The 20,842-nt window shown below is 40.6% G+C and overlaps 1 pseudogene; it reads right to left on the bottom strand.

Annotated features, from left to right (window-relative positions):
• Nucleotides 1-1,930: 1,930 nt before the first annotated feature.
• Nucleotides 1,931-20,842, bottom strand: part of LOC144256962 (cytochrome P450 3A12-like) — a 32,142-nt pseudogene continuing 13,230 nt past the window's right edge.

Consider the following 20,842-nt stretch of genomic DNA (forward strand, 5'->3'; position numbering starts at 1 on the left):
CCTTCCCAATTGTATCTCATATCTGACTTGAAGCCACCATTTATTCCCCCTTTACCACAAAGTGTGCCCTCACATTGCTGGACTGCATCTAATGGCATTAGGAGTGAATTATTCAGGAAGGGAAAGAGAAGTAAAGGGAAGGAAGATATGGGGCAGGAATAAGATGAAAAAAATCCTGTGTAGCTTTTGATACCAGTTGAATCTGAGGAGTCCTGCTATAAAAATGATTGACTATCAGCCATTTTCTAATTCAATGCTTATTGTGCTTGTTATCACGTTGGGAATTGAAGATGGACTACAAATATGATTTTTGCTTTCCAGAATCAATAAGGGAGATAGGATGGGAATATGAAATCTAAACTAGAGATACAGTAATAACTACCTCAGTAGAGTGTTACAAATTATGTGCTTCAAAAATTGCAGAAGGACACTATAAATATACTTTTCCAGCAATGCAAAAATTCACAGTGGGTTAACTCTATCTTACTATTTAATTTGAATTTCTGAAAAAGCTCCATGTATTCAGTGATTATGAGGATCAAAAGATTGAGTTTTGACTTTCACTGATTCAGTACTATATATCCCCTTAAATGGGCATAGAGGCTTCAGATAAATTTTATAAGGATATTTTTATTGACTTTCTCATTATAAAACTTATCGTAACATATTTCAAAGAACACATCATATATCAATGTCACTAAAAAAGCCACCACAACCACCCTCATTTTCATTAAAAGTTGTTGACAAATTTGGTGATAATTGTTGATTCTCTGATCAGAGATCAGGAGGAGTTGCCAGTAGTAACTGGCAGTGAGAGAAGAGAGACCATTAGACCCAGAATGGGTGAGTGGCACTGAGATTGGCACATACTTTCCATCACAAATTAGATAATATTCCTCTGCACAGACCCTGAGCAAGGTCAGCAAAGGTCCAGCATCTCTTATCATTCATCAATTGAGGAATATAGAGTCTATCTTCATTTTGAGTTTTTTTCACAAAATAAATTTTTGTTATCTGATGTTCTGGTTCCCAGGCTCTGAGGACAACAATGCACAAATCCTTAGGGAAGTTCAGGCTCCACTTATTGGCCCATCTCTGCACACAGCCTTCAGTACAGTCATGCTTTACAAACATGAAAACTACTTTTAGTATCATGTATCTTGAACTCCTCCTACTCCTTCTCTAACGTGTCATGATGGGATAGTAAAATTATTAATTTATGTGGAAAATTATTTCATGAATATCTCTTATACGAGGCCTGAGACAAAATGAGATTGACTTATCACTTTATTGATAAAATTGTAAATAAAGGACTGGAGTTGTGGCTTAGTGGTAGAGCATTTCCCTAGCATGTGAGGCACTGGGTTCTATTCTCAGCACCACATATAAATACATAAGGTCCATAAACTAAACAAAAAGTGATTTTAAGAAAATTGTAAATTAAAAAAAGTTTCAAAAATTTAAAATAGATTCCTACACATTAAGGCAAACTTTTAGAGAACTGTATAAAGTTAATTTTGTGCCTGCTGAAACTTAACAAAGAACCCTGAGGAGGTTTTATTCACTTCAATGTCATAAGCAGTCTTCAACTTCCAAAGGGTCTGTTCACTTATTCCAGTTGAACTCAATCTGTAGAATGATGGAAGTGGTCTTAATTCCTTAAGACCATTATGCTTTGCTTTGCTCTTTGGGAATCTCCTCTTGGCTTCTAAGCCCAGTGGAAATGGGGGAACTTCTGAGCCCTTCAGTGTTTTGACTAAATCCTCATGCCATTTCCAGAATCACTCCACAGGGCTGGGGAGATCTCCAACAGAGTACTCTTTTGCTCTCAGTAAGAAGCAAATTATTGTTTAGATTGAGAAGACCAGCCTGGAGAAGACAGAGCTTGCAGAAAGTATCTGCCCCATTCCTGGTGTGTCAGAGAACCCGTTTATATCAGCCAATTGGCCCTGAAACCATCTCTACCCTCCTCTCTCATGTAGATGGCACACTGAGAAGGAAAAGTTGCATATTAAACCCACAAGTCCTGGAAGTGAACCACTATCAATAGGGAGGTTGTGTAAGTTCCAGTGAGGAGAGCTTCACTCAAACATCATAATCCTGAGGTAACCACACCTTATGACTGTGCACAGGGTGTCTCCAGGAGACTTAAAGCTGAATTTACTCTGTGCTCAAGTTCACAGTCCACACATACACATGTCACACTAATCTGCATTGAGCCCATATGTTTTTTATACTTGGGTCTTCATAAAGCCATAGACTTAGAGCCCCCACAGTGAAGAACTCTAAAATCTCAAAGATGATGCAAAAGAGACTCATTGGACTATAGATCTAAGAATTAAGTGATGAATGAGCATATATTTTTCTGTGACTAGGTCCCTCTGTTTGGAAAAACATCTTCAAGTAAAACATTTACATGAAAATCTACTGACCTGTGTTTCCTTACAAGGTTGAAAGGAGAAGTTCTGCATTAATCTGACAAGAGCAAGTTTCATGTTCATGAGAGCAAACCTCATGCCAATGCAATTTCGGGGGCCATTTCCAAAGGGCATGTACACATAAGGATCGATGCTGTCCTGGTTCTTCTTACTGAACCTGTTTCCACAATAGATGACAAGTCAACAAAACATTAAAACCACAACAGTTACTTGTTTTACAATGTCCCTTAGACACTCCCAAGCAATGGTGTAAAGGATGCCTTTCTGGGCTGATTTTTATTGAAATCCAGCTGTGGTTTTGCTATGAGAATTATTAAGCTATGGAATTTTTCCACCTACCCTCCTCCCTTAACCTATAGGATCTTTCAGTCATTTTGAGATGAGATTAATGCTGTTTAAAAGGAATCATGGTAAATTTGAGATAGTAAAGGAAACAACACAAACAAAAAATATAAGACATATAAAACATAAACACATAAAATGAAATGATATAGCAGTTATGTCAGTTTTGGCACATTCCATAAAATTTGAAAGCACACACACACACACACACACATACACACACACACACACACACACACACACATGCATACACACAAACACAGTCATGGTGCCATATCTGAGGAGGATTAGTTTCAGCATCAGGCCACAACAAAATCTTGGGTGATGATGTCTCTTATAAAAATAATGAGGAAATATTTGTATACCCTAAGCACATACTGAAATATATTTTAAATCATCTCTGGATTGCATATAATAACTAATAAAATGTACATACTCTATAAACACTTATTGTATTAGACAGTTTATAGGGAAACAAGAAAAATGTTTATATTTAGTTGAAATCATAGATGCAAAACCTGTACATACAGAGTGTCATCAAGTGATAATGGAGAATTTACCATTTATTGTTAAACATTTGTTCAAAATAAAATAAATATGATACAATCTAGTTTTGCAAAAAGTCTATATTTACACAGAAATATGTTTCTGAGAACATAATCACATTATTAACTTGTGATTATTTAAAGAATTTGAGATACTGGATGGATATAGCATCCTTTTTATTCCTTGTCACAAATTTATAGCATTTTGCAAGAAAATGTCATGTTTGTAACATGAAAACAGCTTAAAATAAAAAGACATACATGAAAATGATTGCACAGTTACCTGTATGTCACCTATGCTAATAGACACAATGATATGCTTGAATCAGCCTAGCCCAGTTTGTTCCCTTTCCCGGGGTCCACCACTGAGCTACATCCTAGCCCTTCACTCTTTCTTTCTTTCTTTTTTCTTTTCCTTTTTTTTTTTTTTGAGACAGGGTCACACTAAGTTGCCCAGGCTGATCTTGAACTTGAACTTTTGATCCTCTGCTTCAGCTTCCCATAGAGTTGGGACAGAGGCGTGCACCCCACACCTAGTTTCTTTTTTTCCTATCTTCTCTCCCTCCTTCCTTCCTATCCTCCCTCTCTCCTTCCTTCCCTCCCTCCTCTCTCCTTTCCTTCAAATTGGCTCCTCCGTTGATCTCTAAGGAGAACAAACCCATTTCTTGTCTTTCCTCCTTCTTCCGTGATCTCATTTCTTGTGGTTGAATTGCCGGGTGTCTCAGCCTCCCACGTCCTCCTCTGATTGGGAACCTGGCTGCTGGGCCAGTTACGAGTCGGTGGTCGCTGGTGGTCTTGTTCTTTCTCTGTCCCTCCTGTGTAGCGTGGCAATCTCAGGCTTTGTCCTCTGAGGGGCTCTGTTTAACTCATATTTTGATTGCTGTGACCAAAAGACCTGACAAGAACAATATGGAGAAGGAAAAGTTTACCTGGGGCTCGTGGTTTTGGAGGTCTCAGTCCACGGATGGCCGACTCCATAGCTTTGGGCCCAAGGTGATGAGAACACCATGGTGGAGGGGAATGCAGCTCCGGACATCCAGGCCATGGTGGTCAGGAAGCAGAGAGAGTTCTGCTCACCAAGGACAAAATATAAACCCCAAAGGCACACCCCCAGGGACCAGCCTTCTCCACCCACTCCCCACCGCCTCTACTTACACCCAGTTAGTCTCTATGAGTGGATTAACCCACTGATTAGGTCACACCTCTCATAATCTAGTCACCTCACTTGACCTCTGACTGTTTTGCACTTTCTCCCACATGAGCTTTTAGGGGACACCTCAGATCTAAACCATAATGGGCTCCAATCCAGTTTTCTGGGTTTTTTTTTTGGTTATTGTTGTTTGTTTTTTTCTGATGCTGGGGATTGAATTCAGTTGGCTGAGCCATAAACTCAGAATTGCCTGGGTCCCTGGGTCACTGCATAAAGGCAAGTGGCCTTGGAGGGTAAAGATCAAAAGGGTTAATATGTGTGAAGCGACTAAAGCTGTGCCTGGCATTTCGTAAGGACTCAATAGATGTCCACTTTCAATGCACCTTCGTGACTTTAGGCAAGATGCTTGACCTCTCCGAGCCCGTTTTTCATCTTCAAAATAGCCTCTCTGGTAGGGTGTTTGTCCCTCTCCCCTGTCCTCACTGTGGCCATGTGGCCCTAGTGCTCGCCTGCCTGTTTCTCTTGAAGACTCCCCTGCAGGACCTGGTCAGCATCCCCTGGCCATCCCTTCCCTGTGGACCCACTGCAGGGAAGTCATCCTTTGAAGCGTCTGCTCTTGGTTTTGTAAATCTCCCCACAACTCCTCCCTGCCAGGCCTTAAAGGAGCCGGGCCCTCACTCTGCCTGGGCATCTTTGGAGTTTATGCCCACACAGACCAAGGGTCGGGCCCTCTGGGAGCCACTGTAAGCAGAGAACGCACAGGACCTGAGCTTTTCCACCCATGGAGGGGACTAGCCTTCCTGTGCTCACAAGAGAGGCCAGACCTGAGAGACCTCTATGCCACGTTCAAGGAGAGGGAATGGTCCTCTCGGAGCACTGGGAAGAGGGAGAGGCGCTTGAGAGGAAATCGGAGCATCAAGACGCCCGTGAACGTGCACACTGACAGCTCCAAGCTGTGACCAAGAGCTCACGCCCCAGAGCTCAGGCGGAACCGGGGGCCAGGTCTGGATGTGCAGGGAGGGCCCGGCAAGGCCGCAGATGAGCCAAGGCAGACAGGGACGTGGAAGATTTCCCCGGGCACGTGAGGATGCCTGTAATCCCAGCCACTCGGGAGACTGAGGCAGGAAGACCCCAAGTCTGAGGCCAGCTGGGCAACTTAATGAGGCTCTGTCTCAAAGTTAAAAAATAAAGTAGTCTAGGAATGTATCTCAGTGGTAGAGGGCTGCTGGGCTTAATCCTCAGTCTCACAAAAACAGATCAAAGATTTCCTTTGATGTAGAAGAGGGGACGGGCGTGAGGGAAGGCAGAGGTTGACCACAGCTGGACGGAGCGAGTCTCTGGTCACTGCAAGTCTGTGCTTAGCGCTGTAACTGGCTCCAGGGCCTCTAGCCTTGGCAGCATTAGCTGTTGCTCCCCCAGGATCCCCTGGGTGCTTTCAAGCAATCCAAACCCGACCCCACTATGGACAAATGGAATCCTTTTCTGCGGACTTGGTGGGGGTGGGGGTGGGTAGTGATTCCCTAAGTTGGATCCAGGACCAGCAGCTGAAATGCAGACCCTCGGGCCCCACCCCAGGCCTACTGCCTCAGAAATTCTTGGGGGTGGGCCCATCGATCTGTGTTTTAACCAGCCTTCTAGGGGAGTCTGATTTACAGGAAAGTGTGGAGGCCTGCTGGAGATTTTAAGATGTATTCTGAGCAGAAAGCTTTGGGTTAGTTTAGGGAGGTGCCTGGTTTGTCTTTGTGAGTAGTGAGGAGAAGCTCTGAGCTCTGCGTCTTCTGAGTCACTGACTTCCCTTCCTTACTGAGGCCCAGACTGTAGACTGAGGCAGGCTGGTCTCTGCTCCGTGGAGGGAAAGGGGACAAATTTATTCTCATTCTTCGGGCATCTTTTCCACACATAAGTGAGAACAAGACAAAAGCTCTGGTCACAATTAACACTCCTGCCCACTCCGTTGTCTCACTGCCACCAGTGAGAGGAGGCCCTCGGCAGCCTGCTCAGGCCTCCTCGCCAACACGGCTGATGGGGGGCGAGCGGGCTCAGGGCCTGGCGGCTGTGGCTCAGTTCCAATTCATGCTACATTCGCACCCTGCAAATGTATAACCATTTTCTTGGGTTTGGCACCACCTTCTCAGTCCTGACTCTGGAAGAATTGATTTCTCAGTCTGCAGTAATAGAGCAGTCATGAGAGTGGGCGGAGGGGGAGAGTCTGGGAGTGGCAGTTTTCTTCACATTGACTTCTTTATCTATTTGCAATCTAAGGCTCCATCCCTTCTGATGCTTCAGCCACCAAGTTACTCGGCTTTGTCTTGGGTCACCAGAAACGATCACCTGCCTGGGTATCTACAAGCAGACTGGGCTGCAGGGTCTCTCCAGGTAAAACCAACAGGAGGGTGGAGGCCAACTGATACTCCATGAGCCTTCTGCATTTCTGGTGTGGAAGGAGGTGTGTGTGTGTGTGTGTGTGTGTGTGTGTGTGCGCGTGCTCATACACATGCGCGTGCTTATACACATGCACGTGCATGCAAAAACCCCACGTCCATCCCTCTATCCTGTTCTCCCACACAGGGAGAGATCTGTGACTCACACCAGCCAGCTCTGCCTAGTGAGGGCTGCAGAAGACGTCAGAAACCAAGAGCAGGTGGATGCATCCAGGGGCTGCCTCTGGCATCAATGGGGGGGTCTCTCAAGATTGGTATCATCACCAGTGTCCCCTTACTAATAAATACTCCATTGATTTCAATATCTTTCTTACAGATTCTGTCAATTCTGACACCAATTGGGTACAACCTGAGAGTTTCATTTACTACCATGTCCAGGTACTCCATCTGCATCAGGGTATCATAGATAACAGGTGCCTGAAGGGAAAAAATGCAATTTTGGGGAATTAAGGTTTGAAACTAACTTTAAACTCAGTCCATGCTGTATTATTAAAGTGTTAGAATATCCCAAAATATACTCAGAATGGTGAAGGAGAGTAGTGCTTACAATTGACTAAGCATTGTAATAACAATCATGCCCATTTGACAACCATGTCCATGGCCCATTGAGAAGTGCAGAGCAGTTATGTACATAAGAGACCTTTGGGACAATCCCAAATTCAGTGTGTAATATTCTCAGCAGCATCATGTACTACTTTTTCTCATGTGAGGAAAAGTGACTAATAGCACCAAAAAGAGAATATGACAATTACACTCAGGCAAAATATGTGAAAGACACTGTCACCTTTCACTAGAAAACTCATGTATGTATTTCAAGTAAATAGAACATAGAAAAAAGGAAATAACCATTCTACATCAGGTTTAGTTGAATAATCCTGCTTTGGTTATATATATATACATATCTCATAGAGATAACACTACATCATGTAAAAATGTGGGAGAAACTGGTAACTTCCACCCTAATATCATCAAAAGAAGGCTAAGTTTGGATGGCACCATGTCACACAATTTCAGTTCCAGAGAACATTCTAAGGAGGACAAGAAGCCACTCTCAGCCCCACCCTCTCTTGCTGGACCATTCTCCTTGTTGTTCTTCATGGCTTCATTGTGAGCTCTGAAGAAGAGGCTTTGTGCCCACTTCTCTGCCAAACCAGGCATGCCAGCCCCAGAGACCAGGTGTCTTCATATCCAATAGACTCTGTTTAGGAAGAGGTGTGAGGAAAGCAGGCACAACATGTAGCTAATGCCTGTGTGTCACTGGAGAGGACACAAGGTAGAAGTAAAGAGTTTGTCTCAGGAGACAGAAAACCTGACTCATCCCGTGACTTCTTCTCTCTAATACATGACTAGAGTGTGAATATGTGTGGAGCAGAGCAGAGTTGGCCTGCCCACCAAGCCCAGGATCACTCAGCAGACAGCAGGGCAGGAGCTCATGCCACAGCTCAGCAGAGACAATGATCTGGACACTTGAGTGACACATGCTTACACTTCCTAGGTATCATCATGGTAACTGGTAATGGGTACAATTGAAATTTCATTCTTTTCAAAATTCCTTGTAGTTTTGTGAATAACATTTTCCCCAAAATGCTGTTTTCTTCTTCATTTGTTTCTTAAGAGCCTTTCCAAATAGAGCTGGTAAAAAGAATCAGTGACTATATTTTGGATAAAGCCTCCTAGGAAGTGATGAGGAGGCAGTCTTGTTGAGGCTATGCCTCTCTCCTCCCTCTCCAGGTACCATCTTCTCACCTTATTGGGCAAAGCCGCATCAATCTCCTGCTGCAGTTTGGTCTGGGCATCAGGATGGGTGGCCAGTTCATACAAAATGAAGGAATGAGCACTGCTAGTGGTCTCATAGCCAGCAAAAATGAAGATAATTGATTGGGCCACAAGCTCCAGATCAGACAGGGCTAATGGAAGAAGAAACACAATTTAGGTAAATCCAGAAAATCACAACATCAGGGTATAGGGCTGGGGATGTGGCTCAAGTGGTAGCGCGCTTGCCTGGCATGCATGCGGCCCGGGTTCGATCCTCAGCACCACATACAAACAAAGATGTTGTGTCTGCCAAAAAACTGAAAAATAAACATTAAAAAATTCTCTCTCTCTCTCTCTCTTTAAAAAAAAACATCAGGGTTTGGATGAAGAGAAATCCCATTAAAACTCACAGATCACCAGGCAGGACCATGGAAAAGCAGTTCAGGGTCATTCTCAGAGTGGTTTTCAGTCTAGTGTCTATCTGATATGGGAGACAATGGAAAACTTTTTTAATCCAGTTTTCTGAGGTCTACAACACACTTGGACTTGGCTACTAACTGTGCCATTCTCAGCACCACCAAAGATAGGTAATTTCAAGAGACACCATTTCTATCTAAGATACACAGTATGATCAATATGTCCCTTAGATTATCATGAATCTACTTTGTGTAAGTACAAAAGTGGATGATATTCTTGTGGAGGACAATTTTAATTATTCTAGGTAACATACAGCCTGAAATACTAATTTGATTGTTTCTAATACTAAGGTTTCAGTGTGTGGGAAATTGAAAAATCTTTAATCTAAGCATGTTGGAGGAAATGTACAGAAATATTGGGCAGTAAAAGGACTGTTGCTACTGAAAGCCTGGTTCATAGACAAGCAGCATCAATAGCATTTGGGAAATTATTAGAAACACAGAATCTCAAACCCATCCTAAAACTACCAAGTCAAAATATGAACTTACATTTTATGAACTTCCATAAAATGTGATGATTCTATTCTATTGAAAACTGTCAATAGAGCGGCAGTGGGCATCACATGTGGCGAAAAAGTGGGTCAATTTTAGTAAAACACAACACTTATTCAGGCACGACTGAATTTCACCTTCCTTAGTACATTCTCTCTTTCTGCTCTACATCATGCACACCAAACAGATCTTCTCATAGAAGCTTACCTCTATGTTGATTTTTCTCTTGACAGAAGCTAAACACAATCATGAAATTAACTCATGTATCTTGGAATGCATCAGGACATTTAGATACCTGGGGCCCTGAAATTACATGGTCCCTATGCCAAACATGCAACTCAAGATAAAAACAGAATACACAAAACAAGTGTTTGAAAGGTATACAGAGTTCAGATTTACTGATGTTTTTTTTCTATGATGTTTTTCTATGATGATGTCATGAGAGCATCTAATTATGAAATCTTTTATCCCAGTGAGTTTGAACCCCATGAAGTAGTACTATAAAGTCAATGTTTGGGCCAGGTGCTGTGGCACACACCTGTAATCCCAGTGGGAGGCTGAGGCAAGATATTCACGAGTCCTCAGCAACAACAAGGTGCTATATAACTCAATGAGACTCTGTCTCTAAATAAAATACAAAGTAGGGCTGAAGATGTGGCTCAGTGGTTGAGTACCCCTGAGTTCAATCCCTGGTACCCCACTCCCCAATGCAAAAAAAAAAAAATCAAGGTTTGAAGTTGGATGTTTGCATTTGTAGCTACCAACCATATGTGAATGTTTAAATTTTAATTAATTAAAGTCAATACACTTCAGTTCCTCAGTGGCACTAGCCACATGTCAAATGGTCAGTAGGCACATGTGTTTGATGGTTATTATATTGAAACAGTTAAAATATAGACTGTTTCCATCATCACAGAGAGCTGAATAGAACTAGGTAGATACATATAGGATAGATGAATGGATGGATGGATGGATGGATGGATGGATGGATGGATATACACATGTGAACACAAAAATATGTACACTGGAGGGGCTGGAGTTATGGCTCAGTGGTAGAGTGCTCACCTCGCATGTGCAAGGCCCTGGGTTTGATTCTCAGCATCACATAAAAATAAATAAATAAAAAGAACATAATGTGTCCGTCTAAAACCCAAAAATGAATATTAAAAAAATTATGTACACTGGGGCTAGATTTGTGGCTCAGTGGTAAAGCACTCACCTAGCACACGTGAGGCACTGGGTTTGATCCTCAGCACCACATAAAAATAAAATAAAATATTGTGTACACCTACTACTAAAAAATAAAGATATTTAAAAAAATATGTACACTGGCAGGCTGTAGTAAGCCCAGCCCTCATCTCTAGATTTAATTGTTCAACATTCAGTAATTTTTTCATATGATTGTCAAGACAATGGGTACCAAAAATTAGAAGTGCAATGGGATCCATTGAAAAATCACCGATTCCAAAGCTGTCAGGAGAAACAGAGCAGAAACCTGGAATATCTTAAATCATAAAGCAAGAAAATACTTGGAAAATAAATGAAAAGGGCACAGAATATTCTGTATGTTCCTATAATGTAAATACATGTCAGAGAATGTACAAGACCAAGAGCAAACTCTAAGGAAATTTGTGGACTTTGAATGATAGAAGTGTGTCAATACAGGTTCCTGAACTGTGACAAATATAACTCTCTTGTGGTGGATATTAAGAGTGAAGCAGTGTATTCAAGACTACATGGAGAACCTCTATGTTTTCAGTTCAATATTGTTATGGATGTATAATTTCTCAGAATAAACAGAGGCTACTTTTTAAACAATCACAAGGAAAGGTGACAGAATAATAGAGAACTCAAGAGCCTACATGAAAGGGATTCCAGTGGACAAATAAGGGAGAAATTGAGCATCAAATAAAAATATTAAGAAAATAAGTTGAATAAAAATACCATGTGTGTGAAAGAAATACTATTTATATCAGCTTCAACATTGAATATGGCTCTAGGTGTCTTTCCAGAAAGTTCCTCAGGCTACTGTACATAATATCCAAGCATGGCCTTTCTGCAACTTGGTAGAAATGCTCTTCTTCCTGGGAAACCTGCTGAACATTTCAAGAACAACTCTTCCCACTGAGTTTCCCCATCAGTAGACAAGGTAGCAACCTTGGTTATCTTTATGAGACTCCACATCTTTGGAATTCTGAGAATTTATCATAAGCTGAAGAAAATCCACCCAATGCTAGAAACAGAGTGATTTCAAAGATAGAAGGTTAATTATTAAGTCAGAAATAAATTAAGAGTGCAGAACTTATCTACCCTTCTGGGACTATGACTTCTTTAAGTACAGATGTCCAGCTGGAGTTTCCTAAGCCATCAGTGAAGAAAAGTATCCATCTACAAACTTTGGAGATTAGGACGTTTCCCTGAGTGAAAACTGGCTGTGGTGTCCAACAGCTACTGGTCTTTGCTCTCCCTGCTTGTGAGCTCTGTGGATTCTGAACACAGCCTCCTGGCCAGAGAGTGGTTGGCTTTGTCTCCTGTTACATTTGTTTTCTCAGGGAGAAGTCCTTGGCTGCAATATTTTGTTTTACTGCCTTAATTCTTCACCAAAGATGCCACAGATTAATCTCCTGCCATTTATAGACCTTATCATTAGATTTTGGGCAAGCTTCTTGAAAGATCCCACCATGCTTGAAGCTATGAACTTGTACTGACACCTGGAGGGTCCATCCTGGCTCCCTGGCCTGCACACATCCTTGTGCTGGCCTTCATACATGAAACAAACCTTCACCTAAAGAACCCATGCCTGCTCCATTAGGGGCCAGACAGTACCTGCTACGCTGAGGATGCCTTCTGTGGAGAATTTGTAAAGTGAGAGGTTTGGAAATGCAATGATTCTTTGTTAATATAAAATCTGATAAAATTAAAGCACCAGGAAAAAATATTATGTTGAAATTTTATCTATTGAAGAGAAGGGATAAAATAAAATTTTTTTCCTCTAATTAAAAAATCATTTCAACTGATATATAAAAACATTAAGCTATACACATATTAACAAGGTACCTGATTACTTCGATACATATGCTGTTTGATGTTTATGTCAGTTTAGACACATCTTTAATTGCATTTATCATTTTCTGATAATGGATATTTCCAAAATCTATTTGGCTCAATTAATAGGGACAATTTTAAAATAGTGCAGCAATAAACATGGGAGTACATATCTCTCTTTGACATACTGATTTCACTTTTTGTGGCTAGATAACCAGTAGTGAGATTGCTGGATCATATGATGGGCCTGTATTTGATTTCTGAGGGCCCTCCAGACAATTTTCCATAAAGGCTGTTCTAATTTACATTCCACTCAACAATGTACAAGGACTCATTTTTAGAGTATTTGGGACTTTTTCTATCAGCAATATTTTTGCCTTGACAAACTAAATTCCATGCCCATCATTTAATTGTAAATGTTTTCTCTTTGGTTCACTATTTTTCCAATATTTAAAATATATAATTTTATTTATTTTAATCTTTTTATTAGTTCTTTTTAGTTATGTATGAGAGTAGAGTCCATTTTGATGTTATTATAAAAGCTTGGAATACATCTTACTGTAAGTTCCCTCTCTGATTCATTCTTGTAACTCAATTACCAGATGCTAAATTCTTTATTCTCCCCAAATGAAAACCATCTACTATTCTCAACTAAGAGTTCTTCATCTACCTTTTAAAAATATGCAAAGAAGTATGGAAGTCAAACACCCACAGGCAAATAAGTTATCAAAAATTAACCTCCTCTGTAACCACCACTGGATTTTACCTGTTGTTTCTCTTGAAGGCGACTTTCTTTCATTCTGTTTATAGCTTTCTTTAAAACATTTGTGACATCCTTTGGAAATAGAGATATTCATTGCCTCATAAATCAGAGTAAGGAATGGAAAGATTGCTGAAGGGGAAAGAAAAAACAAAGGACACTTCAGTGAAAAATGTAAAATTTACCTGGAGCAATTACATCTTTTCTACCAATCAGAAAAGTGGAAGTCATAAGGGTTCCTAAAGAGGAACTGTTCCTGTTAGGACCACTGATTGGGCTCCAGGCCCCTGGCTGAGCAAGAGGAGGTCATATATAGGGCCAGCATCATAGCAGTGATATCAGTGGCCCCTTGTGCCTGTGTGGAGTGACCAAAGGAGCAAGATGAAAACCCTGACCCCTTTCCTCTTCATGTACTTGAATAGAGTGTCTTTGGATAATACTAGGCTTTAGTCTGGGACTGTGGTTAATCATGCTCTTCAAGAAAGAGCAGTCAGGATGGGATAAAGAGAATCCACCAGAGGAGGAATCCAGAAGGCATTATTAGAAAAAAAATTGGGAAACTCAATGTATGGGAAAATTGATCAATATTCACCTAAATAAACAGTGGATGAAAAAAGAAATATAAAGTGATATAGATAAAGTACAGAATGGAAAAAAGAAGGAATAATATATTAAACTTATGGACAGAAGAAAAAGCCATTATTGTGTAGCAGAAAATTGTTATGTATTAAATAAAAACAAAGATCGCAAATGAACAAACTTCACACAATAAATCATGAAAAAAAAGAGAACAAATTAAACGTAAAGAAAACAGAAGGAAGAAAATATTAAGGACCAAAGTGAAAGCTAATCAAAGAGAAAATAATGTCAATAGAAGAAATGAATAAAAACAAAAGCAATTATTTGAAAAATATCAGCAATGTTGCCACAGTAATAGCTAGACTGAGCCAGAAGTAGAAAGACTACAGTTACTAGTATTCAAAATGAAAAATAGGAAATACTGACATTATAAACATAGAAAGAAGTATAAAGATATTTTATTTTTTTATTTTATTTTATTTTTTTTTAGTTTTAAATTAGGCAAATTTTTTTTTTATTGGTCGTTCATAACATTACATAGTTCTTAATACATCATATTACACGGTTTGATTCAAGTGGATTATGAACTCCCGCTTTTACCCCGTATACAAATTGCTGTATCACATCAGTTACCCTTCCATTGATTGACATATTGCCTTTCTAGTGTCTGATGTATTCTGCTGTCTGTCCTATTGTCTACTATCCCCCCTCCCCTCCCCTCCCCTCCCCTCCCCTTTTCTCTCTCTACCCCTTCTACTGTAAATCATGTCTTCCATTTGTATTCTCTTGACTTACCCCTCCTTACCTCTTATATGACATTTTGTATAACCCTGAGGATCGCCTTCCATTTCCATGCAATTTCCCTTCTCACTCCCTTTCCCTCCCACCTCTCATCCCTGTTTACTGTAAATATTCTTCTCAAGCTCTTCGTCCCTACCCTGTCCTTGTTTACACCCCTTATATCAAAGGAGTCATTTGGTATTTGTTTTTTAAAGATTGACTAGCTTCACTTAGCATAATCTGCTCTAATGCCATCCATTTCCCTCCAAATTCTATAATTTTGTCATTTTTTAATGCAGAGTAATACTCCATAGTGTATAAATGCCACATTTTTTTTATCCATTCATCTATTGAAGGGCATCTAGGCTGGTTCCACAGTCTTGCTATCGTGAATTGAGCTGCTATGAACATCGATGTAGCAGTGTCCCTGTAGCATGCTCTTGTTAGGGCTTTAGGGAATAGACCGAGAAGGGGAATAGCTGGGTCAAATGGTGGTTCCATTCCCAGCTTTCCGAGAAATCTCCATACTGCTTTCCAAATTGGCTGCACCAATTTGCAGTCCCACCAGCAATGAACAAGAGTGCCCTTTTCCCCGCATCCTCTCCAGCACTTATTGTTGTTTGACTTCCTAATGGCTGCCAGTCTTACTGGAGTGAGATGGTATCTTAGGGTAGTTTTGATTTGCATTTCTCTGACAGCTAGCGATGGTGAGCATTTTTTCATGTACTTGTTGATTGATTGTATGTCCTCCTCTGAGAAGTGTCTGTTCAGGTCCTTGGCCCATTTATTGATTGGGTTATTTGTTATCTTATTGTCTAATTTTTTGAGTTCTTTGTATATTCTGGTTATTAGGGCTCTATCTGAAGTGTGTGGAGTAAAGATTTGTTCCCAGGATGTAGGCTCCCTATTTATCTCTCTTATTGTTTCTTTTGCTGAGAAAAAACTTTTTAGTTTGAGTAAGTCCCATTTGTTGATTCTATTTGTTAACTCTAGCGCTATGGGTGTCCTATTGAGGAATTTGGAGCCCGATCCCACAGCGTGTAGATCATAACCAACTTTTTCTTCTATCAGATGCCGTGTCTCTGATTTAATATCAAGCTCCTTGATCCATTTTGAGTTAACTTTTGTGCACGGCGAGAGATAGGGATTCAGATTCATTTTGGTGCAAATGGATTTCCAGTTTTCCCAGCACCATTTGTTGAAGATGCTATCCTTCCTCCATTGCATGCTTTTAGCCCCTTTATCAAAAATAAGATAGTTGTAGTTTTGTGGATTGGTTACTGTGTCCTCTATTCTGTACCATTGGTCCACCCGCCTGTTTTGGTACCAGTACCATGCTGTTTTTGTTACTATTGCTCTGTAGTATAGCTTGAAGTCTGGTATCGCTATACCGCCTGATTCACACTTCCTGCTTAGTATTGTTTTTGCTATTCTGGGTCTTTTATTATTCCATATGAATTTCATGATTCTTTTATCTATTTCTACAAGATATGCTGTTGGGATTTTGATTGACATTGCATTGAACTTATAGAGAACTTTTGGTAATATCGCCATTTTGATGATGTTAGTTCTGCCTATCCATGAGCAGGGTATGTTTTTCCATCTTCTAAGGTCTTCTTCTATGTCTTTCTTTAGGGTTCTGTAATTTTCATTGTATAAATCTTTCACCTCTTTTGTTAGGTTGATTCCCAAGTATTTTATTTTTTGGGGGGATATTGTGAATGGAGTAGTTGTCCTCATTTCCGTTTCAGAGGATTTGTCGCTCATATACAGGAACGCCTTTGATTTATGCGTGTTGATCTTATATCCTGCCACTTTGCTGAATTCATTTATTAGCTCTAATAGCTTCTTTGTAGACCCTTTTGGGTCTGCTAGGTATAGAATCATATCATCTGCAAATAGTGATAATTTAAGTTCTTCTTTTCCTATTTTTATGCCTTTAATTTCTTTTGACTGTCTAATTGCTCTGGCCAGTGTTTCGAGGACTATGTTGAACAGAAGTGGTGAGAGAGGGCATCCCTGTCTTGTACCAGATCTTAGAGGGAATGCCTTCAATTTTTCTCCATTCAGAATGATGCTGGCCTGTGGCTTATCATAGATTGCTTTTACAATGTTGAGGTATGATCCTGTTATCCCTAATTTTTCTAGCGTTTTGAACATAAAGGGATGCTGTACTTTGTCGAATGCTTTTTCTGCATCTATTGAGATGATCATATGGTTCTTATTTTTAAGTCTATTGATGTGGTGAATAACATTTATTGATTTCCGTATATTAAACCAGCCTTGCATCCCAGGGATGAATCCTACTTGATCATGATGTTTAATTTTTTTGATATGTATTTGAATCCGATTCGCCAGAATTTTATTGAGGATTTTTGCGTCAAGGTTCATTAGAGATATTGGTCTGTAGTTTTCCTTCTTTGATGTGTCTTTGTCTGGTTTCGGAATCAGGGTGATGTTGGCCTCGTAGAATGAATTTGGAAGTTCTCCCTCTTTTTCTATTTCCTGAAATAGCTTGAAAAGTATTGGTGTTAGTTCCTCTTTAAAGGTTTTGTAAAACTCTGCTGTATACCCATCCGGTCCTGGGCTTTTCTTAGTTGGTAGTCTTTTGATGGTTTCTTCTATTTCCTCTATTGTTATTGGTCTGTTTAGGTTGTCTATATCCTCCTGGCTCAATCTGGGCAGATCATAGGACTCAAGGAATTTATCTATGCCTTCACTATCTTCTATTTTATTGGAGTATAAGGATTCAAAGTAATTTCTGATTATCTTCTGTATTTCTGAAGTGTCTGTTGTGATATTGACTTTTTCATCCCGTATGCTAGTAATTTGGGTTCTCTCTCTTCTTCTCTTCGTTAGCATGGCTAAGGGTCTGTCAATTTTATTTATTTTTTCAAAGAACCAGCTTTTAGTTTTGTCAATTTTTTCAATTGTTTCTTTTGTTTCAATTTCATTAATTTCAGCTCTGATTTTAATTATTTCTTGCCTTCTACTTCTTTTGCTGTTGTTTTGCTCTTCTTTTTCTAGGATTTTGAGATGAAGTATGAGATCATTTATTTGTTGGTTTTTTCTTTTTTTGAGGAATGAACTCCAAGCAATGAATTTTCCTCTTAGAACTGCTTTCAATGTGTCCCATAGATTCCGATATGTTGTGTCTGTGTTTTCATTTAACTCTAGGAATTTTTTAATTTCCTCCTTGATGTCTTCTAAAACCCATTGATCACTCAGCAACCTATTGTTCATTCTCCAGGTGATGCTTGATTTTTCCTTTCTTCTTTTATCATTGATTTTCAGTTTCATTCCATTATGATCAGATAAGATGCATGGTATTATCTCTACCCCTTTGTATTGTCTAAGAGTTGCCCTGTGACATAGTATATGGTCTATTTTTGAGAAGGTTCCATGTGCTGCTGAGAAAAAAGTGTAGCTACTTGATGTTGGGTGGTATAGTCTATATATGTCAATTAAGTCTAGGTTGTTAATTGTGTTATTGAGTTCTATAGTTTCCTTATTTAACTTTTGTTTGGAAGATCTGTCCAGTGGTGAGAGAGGTGTGTTGAAGTCTCCCATGATTATTGTATGGTGGTCTATTAGACTCAGCGTCCTGTAGGCTTCTAGGATTTGGGATTCTGTCTCAATCTTCAATTCTGGGAAGTTTTCTCGTATTATTTCACTGAATAGACTGTTTATTCCTTTGGAATGGAGCTCTGTGCCTTCCTGTATCCCAATGACTCTTAAATTTGGTCTTTTGATATTGTCCCATAATTCTTGGATGTTCTGCTCATGGTTTCTTAGCAGACTTGCTGAGCTGTCTATGTTCTTTTCCAGTTGAAATACTTTGTCTTCATTGTCTGATGTTCTCTCTTCTAAGTGATCTACTCTGCTGGTAGTATTCTCAATTGAGTTTTTAAGTTGGTTTACTGTTTCCTGCATTTCTAGAATTTCAATTTGTTTGTTTTTTATTACCTCTATCTCCCTGTGAAATTGATCTTTTACTTCCTGAATTTGTTTGTCAATGTGATCTTTCATTGTCTGATTTTGCTGTCTCATGTCTTCCTTGAGACTCCAGATCATCTGAAGCATATATATCCTGAACTCTTTATCTGATATTCCATCTGTTGCAGCTATTACCTCTTCTAAAGTTGAGTTGACCTGCATTGCTTGTGGTCCTTTCTTTCCTTGTCTTTTCATACTGTCCGCGTTTCTTTCTGCTTGGTGCAACTGTTGTGTTTTGAAATTTACCCCCTATTTATTTATGTTGCTTTTGTATACTTGAAAAGTCTCCCTTGCAGGTGCGGGCGGCGGCTGTGCCCCTACTCCAATTGGGGTGACGTGTCTACCACGCTGGCGGCTCTCTGGGCCTGTTCCAGGAGTGGAAGGCGGCTCTGCTCTGTCCCTATTCCAATTGGGGTGTCGTGACTACAATGCTGACAGATCGCTGGGCCTGTTCTGGGCGTGGGCGGTGGGCTTGGCTGGCGGGATTCCACCTAATGGCAGTCCCTAACCTCCCTGCTTGCTAATTAATGGCTTCTCTGAGGCGCCACGCCTTCTGTAGCTGCGGGGCAGGCCGTGCGAATCAGTTGGCCTGGATCTCTGGGGTCCTGCTGCTGGCTGTTTTGATGTTGCAAGCTGTTGGAGAGTGGTGGTGTATTCTTCAGCTTTCCCGGATGGTGGCCACTGACTGCCTGGATGGAGTGTCCGCTGTTTTGATGTTGCACTCTGAAGGAGAGTGGCGGTGTATCCTTCAGCTTTCCCGGATGGTGGCCGCTGACTGCCTCGGTGGAGTGTCCGCTGTGGGGGATGGGACTGTACCGCTTCCTTCCCCTTCTGAGACCCCGTGCTCGGCCCAAGGGTCCGTGTGGGCTTGGCTGGTGGGATTCCACCTAATGGCCTTCCCTAACCTCCCTGCTTGCCAATTAATGGCTTCACTGAGGCGCCACGCCTTCTGTAGCCGCAGGGCAGGCCACGCGAATCAGTTGGCCTGGATCTCCGAGGCCCTGCTGCAGGCTGCTGGGATCCCTGGCACTCTATCACTTTGATTTTTTCTGCTTGCCCCTCCCCCAGCGCTGGCTAGCCAGGTTTCCTTTTGGCTGCTACTGGGAGGAGGGGTTGGAGGTCAGGTGTCTCTGGTTTCCCCCTAGCCTGTATGGAGGCTCAGCTTGATACTCCCTCTCCCGGCAAGCCTAGGAGAGATTTTATGCGAATTCCCGCTGTCTGGGGGGTGAGCTGAATGACACCGACCTGTTTTGATGTCGCACTCTGAAGGAGAGTGGCGGTGTATCCTTCAGCTTTCCCGGATGGTGGCCGCTGACTCTATAAAGATATTTTAACAATCAGATTATCACAACAACTATACAAATTACATAACTTAAATGAAATGGACAAATTCCTAGAAAAACACAAACAACAGAATCTGACAGAAAAAATAATAGACAATATACATAGACATACAACACATGATGAGATTAAAATAGAAATTAAGAACTTTTCTACAAAGAGCAGCTCAGGTCCAGATGTTCCATGGACAATTCCACCAAACATTCAAAGAACTAATACCAATTCTTTACTTCTTCACAAAATTTCATAGAAATATCTAGTATTTTCTAATATAGAATACAGTGAACACTTGTAAAAGATCCTAAAATGCCCATGTTAACCTAATCATAAGACTTAACACAAAGATAACACAGGACAACTACACACTGACATATCTTATAATTATGGATGCAAAATCTCAACTAGTATTAGCAAATTAAAACCAGTATCATATAAAAAGAATTATATACAACAAAAAAATCAGATTTGGAGGTCAGAAAAAATGGTGTATCAGCAGAACTCACAATAACCCAGCAGTCCCTGGAGACTGAATTAAAACAACAGTTCTGTGGGGAGATGGGAAGACTGTGGGGAAATGATAGCAAGCAACCCAGAAAACTAGCAATCAGGCGAAATCCAAAAATATCAACTTTTAGAATACAAAGAGAATTAATTCATGGGATATATGGCAGCAGTTCTGGGTGTGCATTGGTTCCATGGGGG

This window comes from Urocitellus parryii, chromosome 9 (assembly GCF_045843805.1).
Source record: "Urocitellus parryii isolate mUroPar1 chromosome 9, mUroPar1.hap1, whole genome shotgun sequence".
Classification (NCBI taxonomy): domain Eukaryota; kingdom Metazoa; phylum Chordata; class Mammalia; order Rodentia; family Sciuridae; genus Urocitellus; species Urocitellus parryii.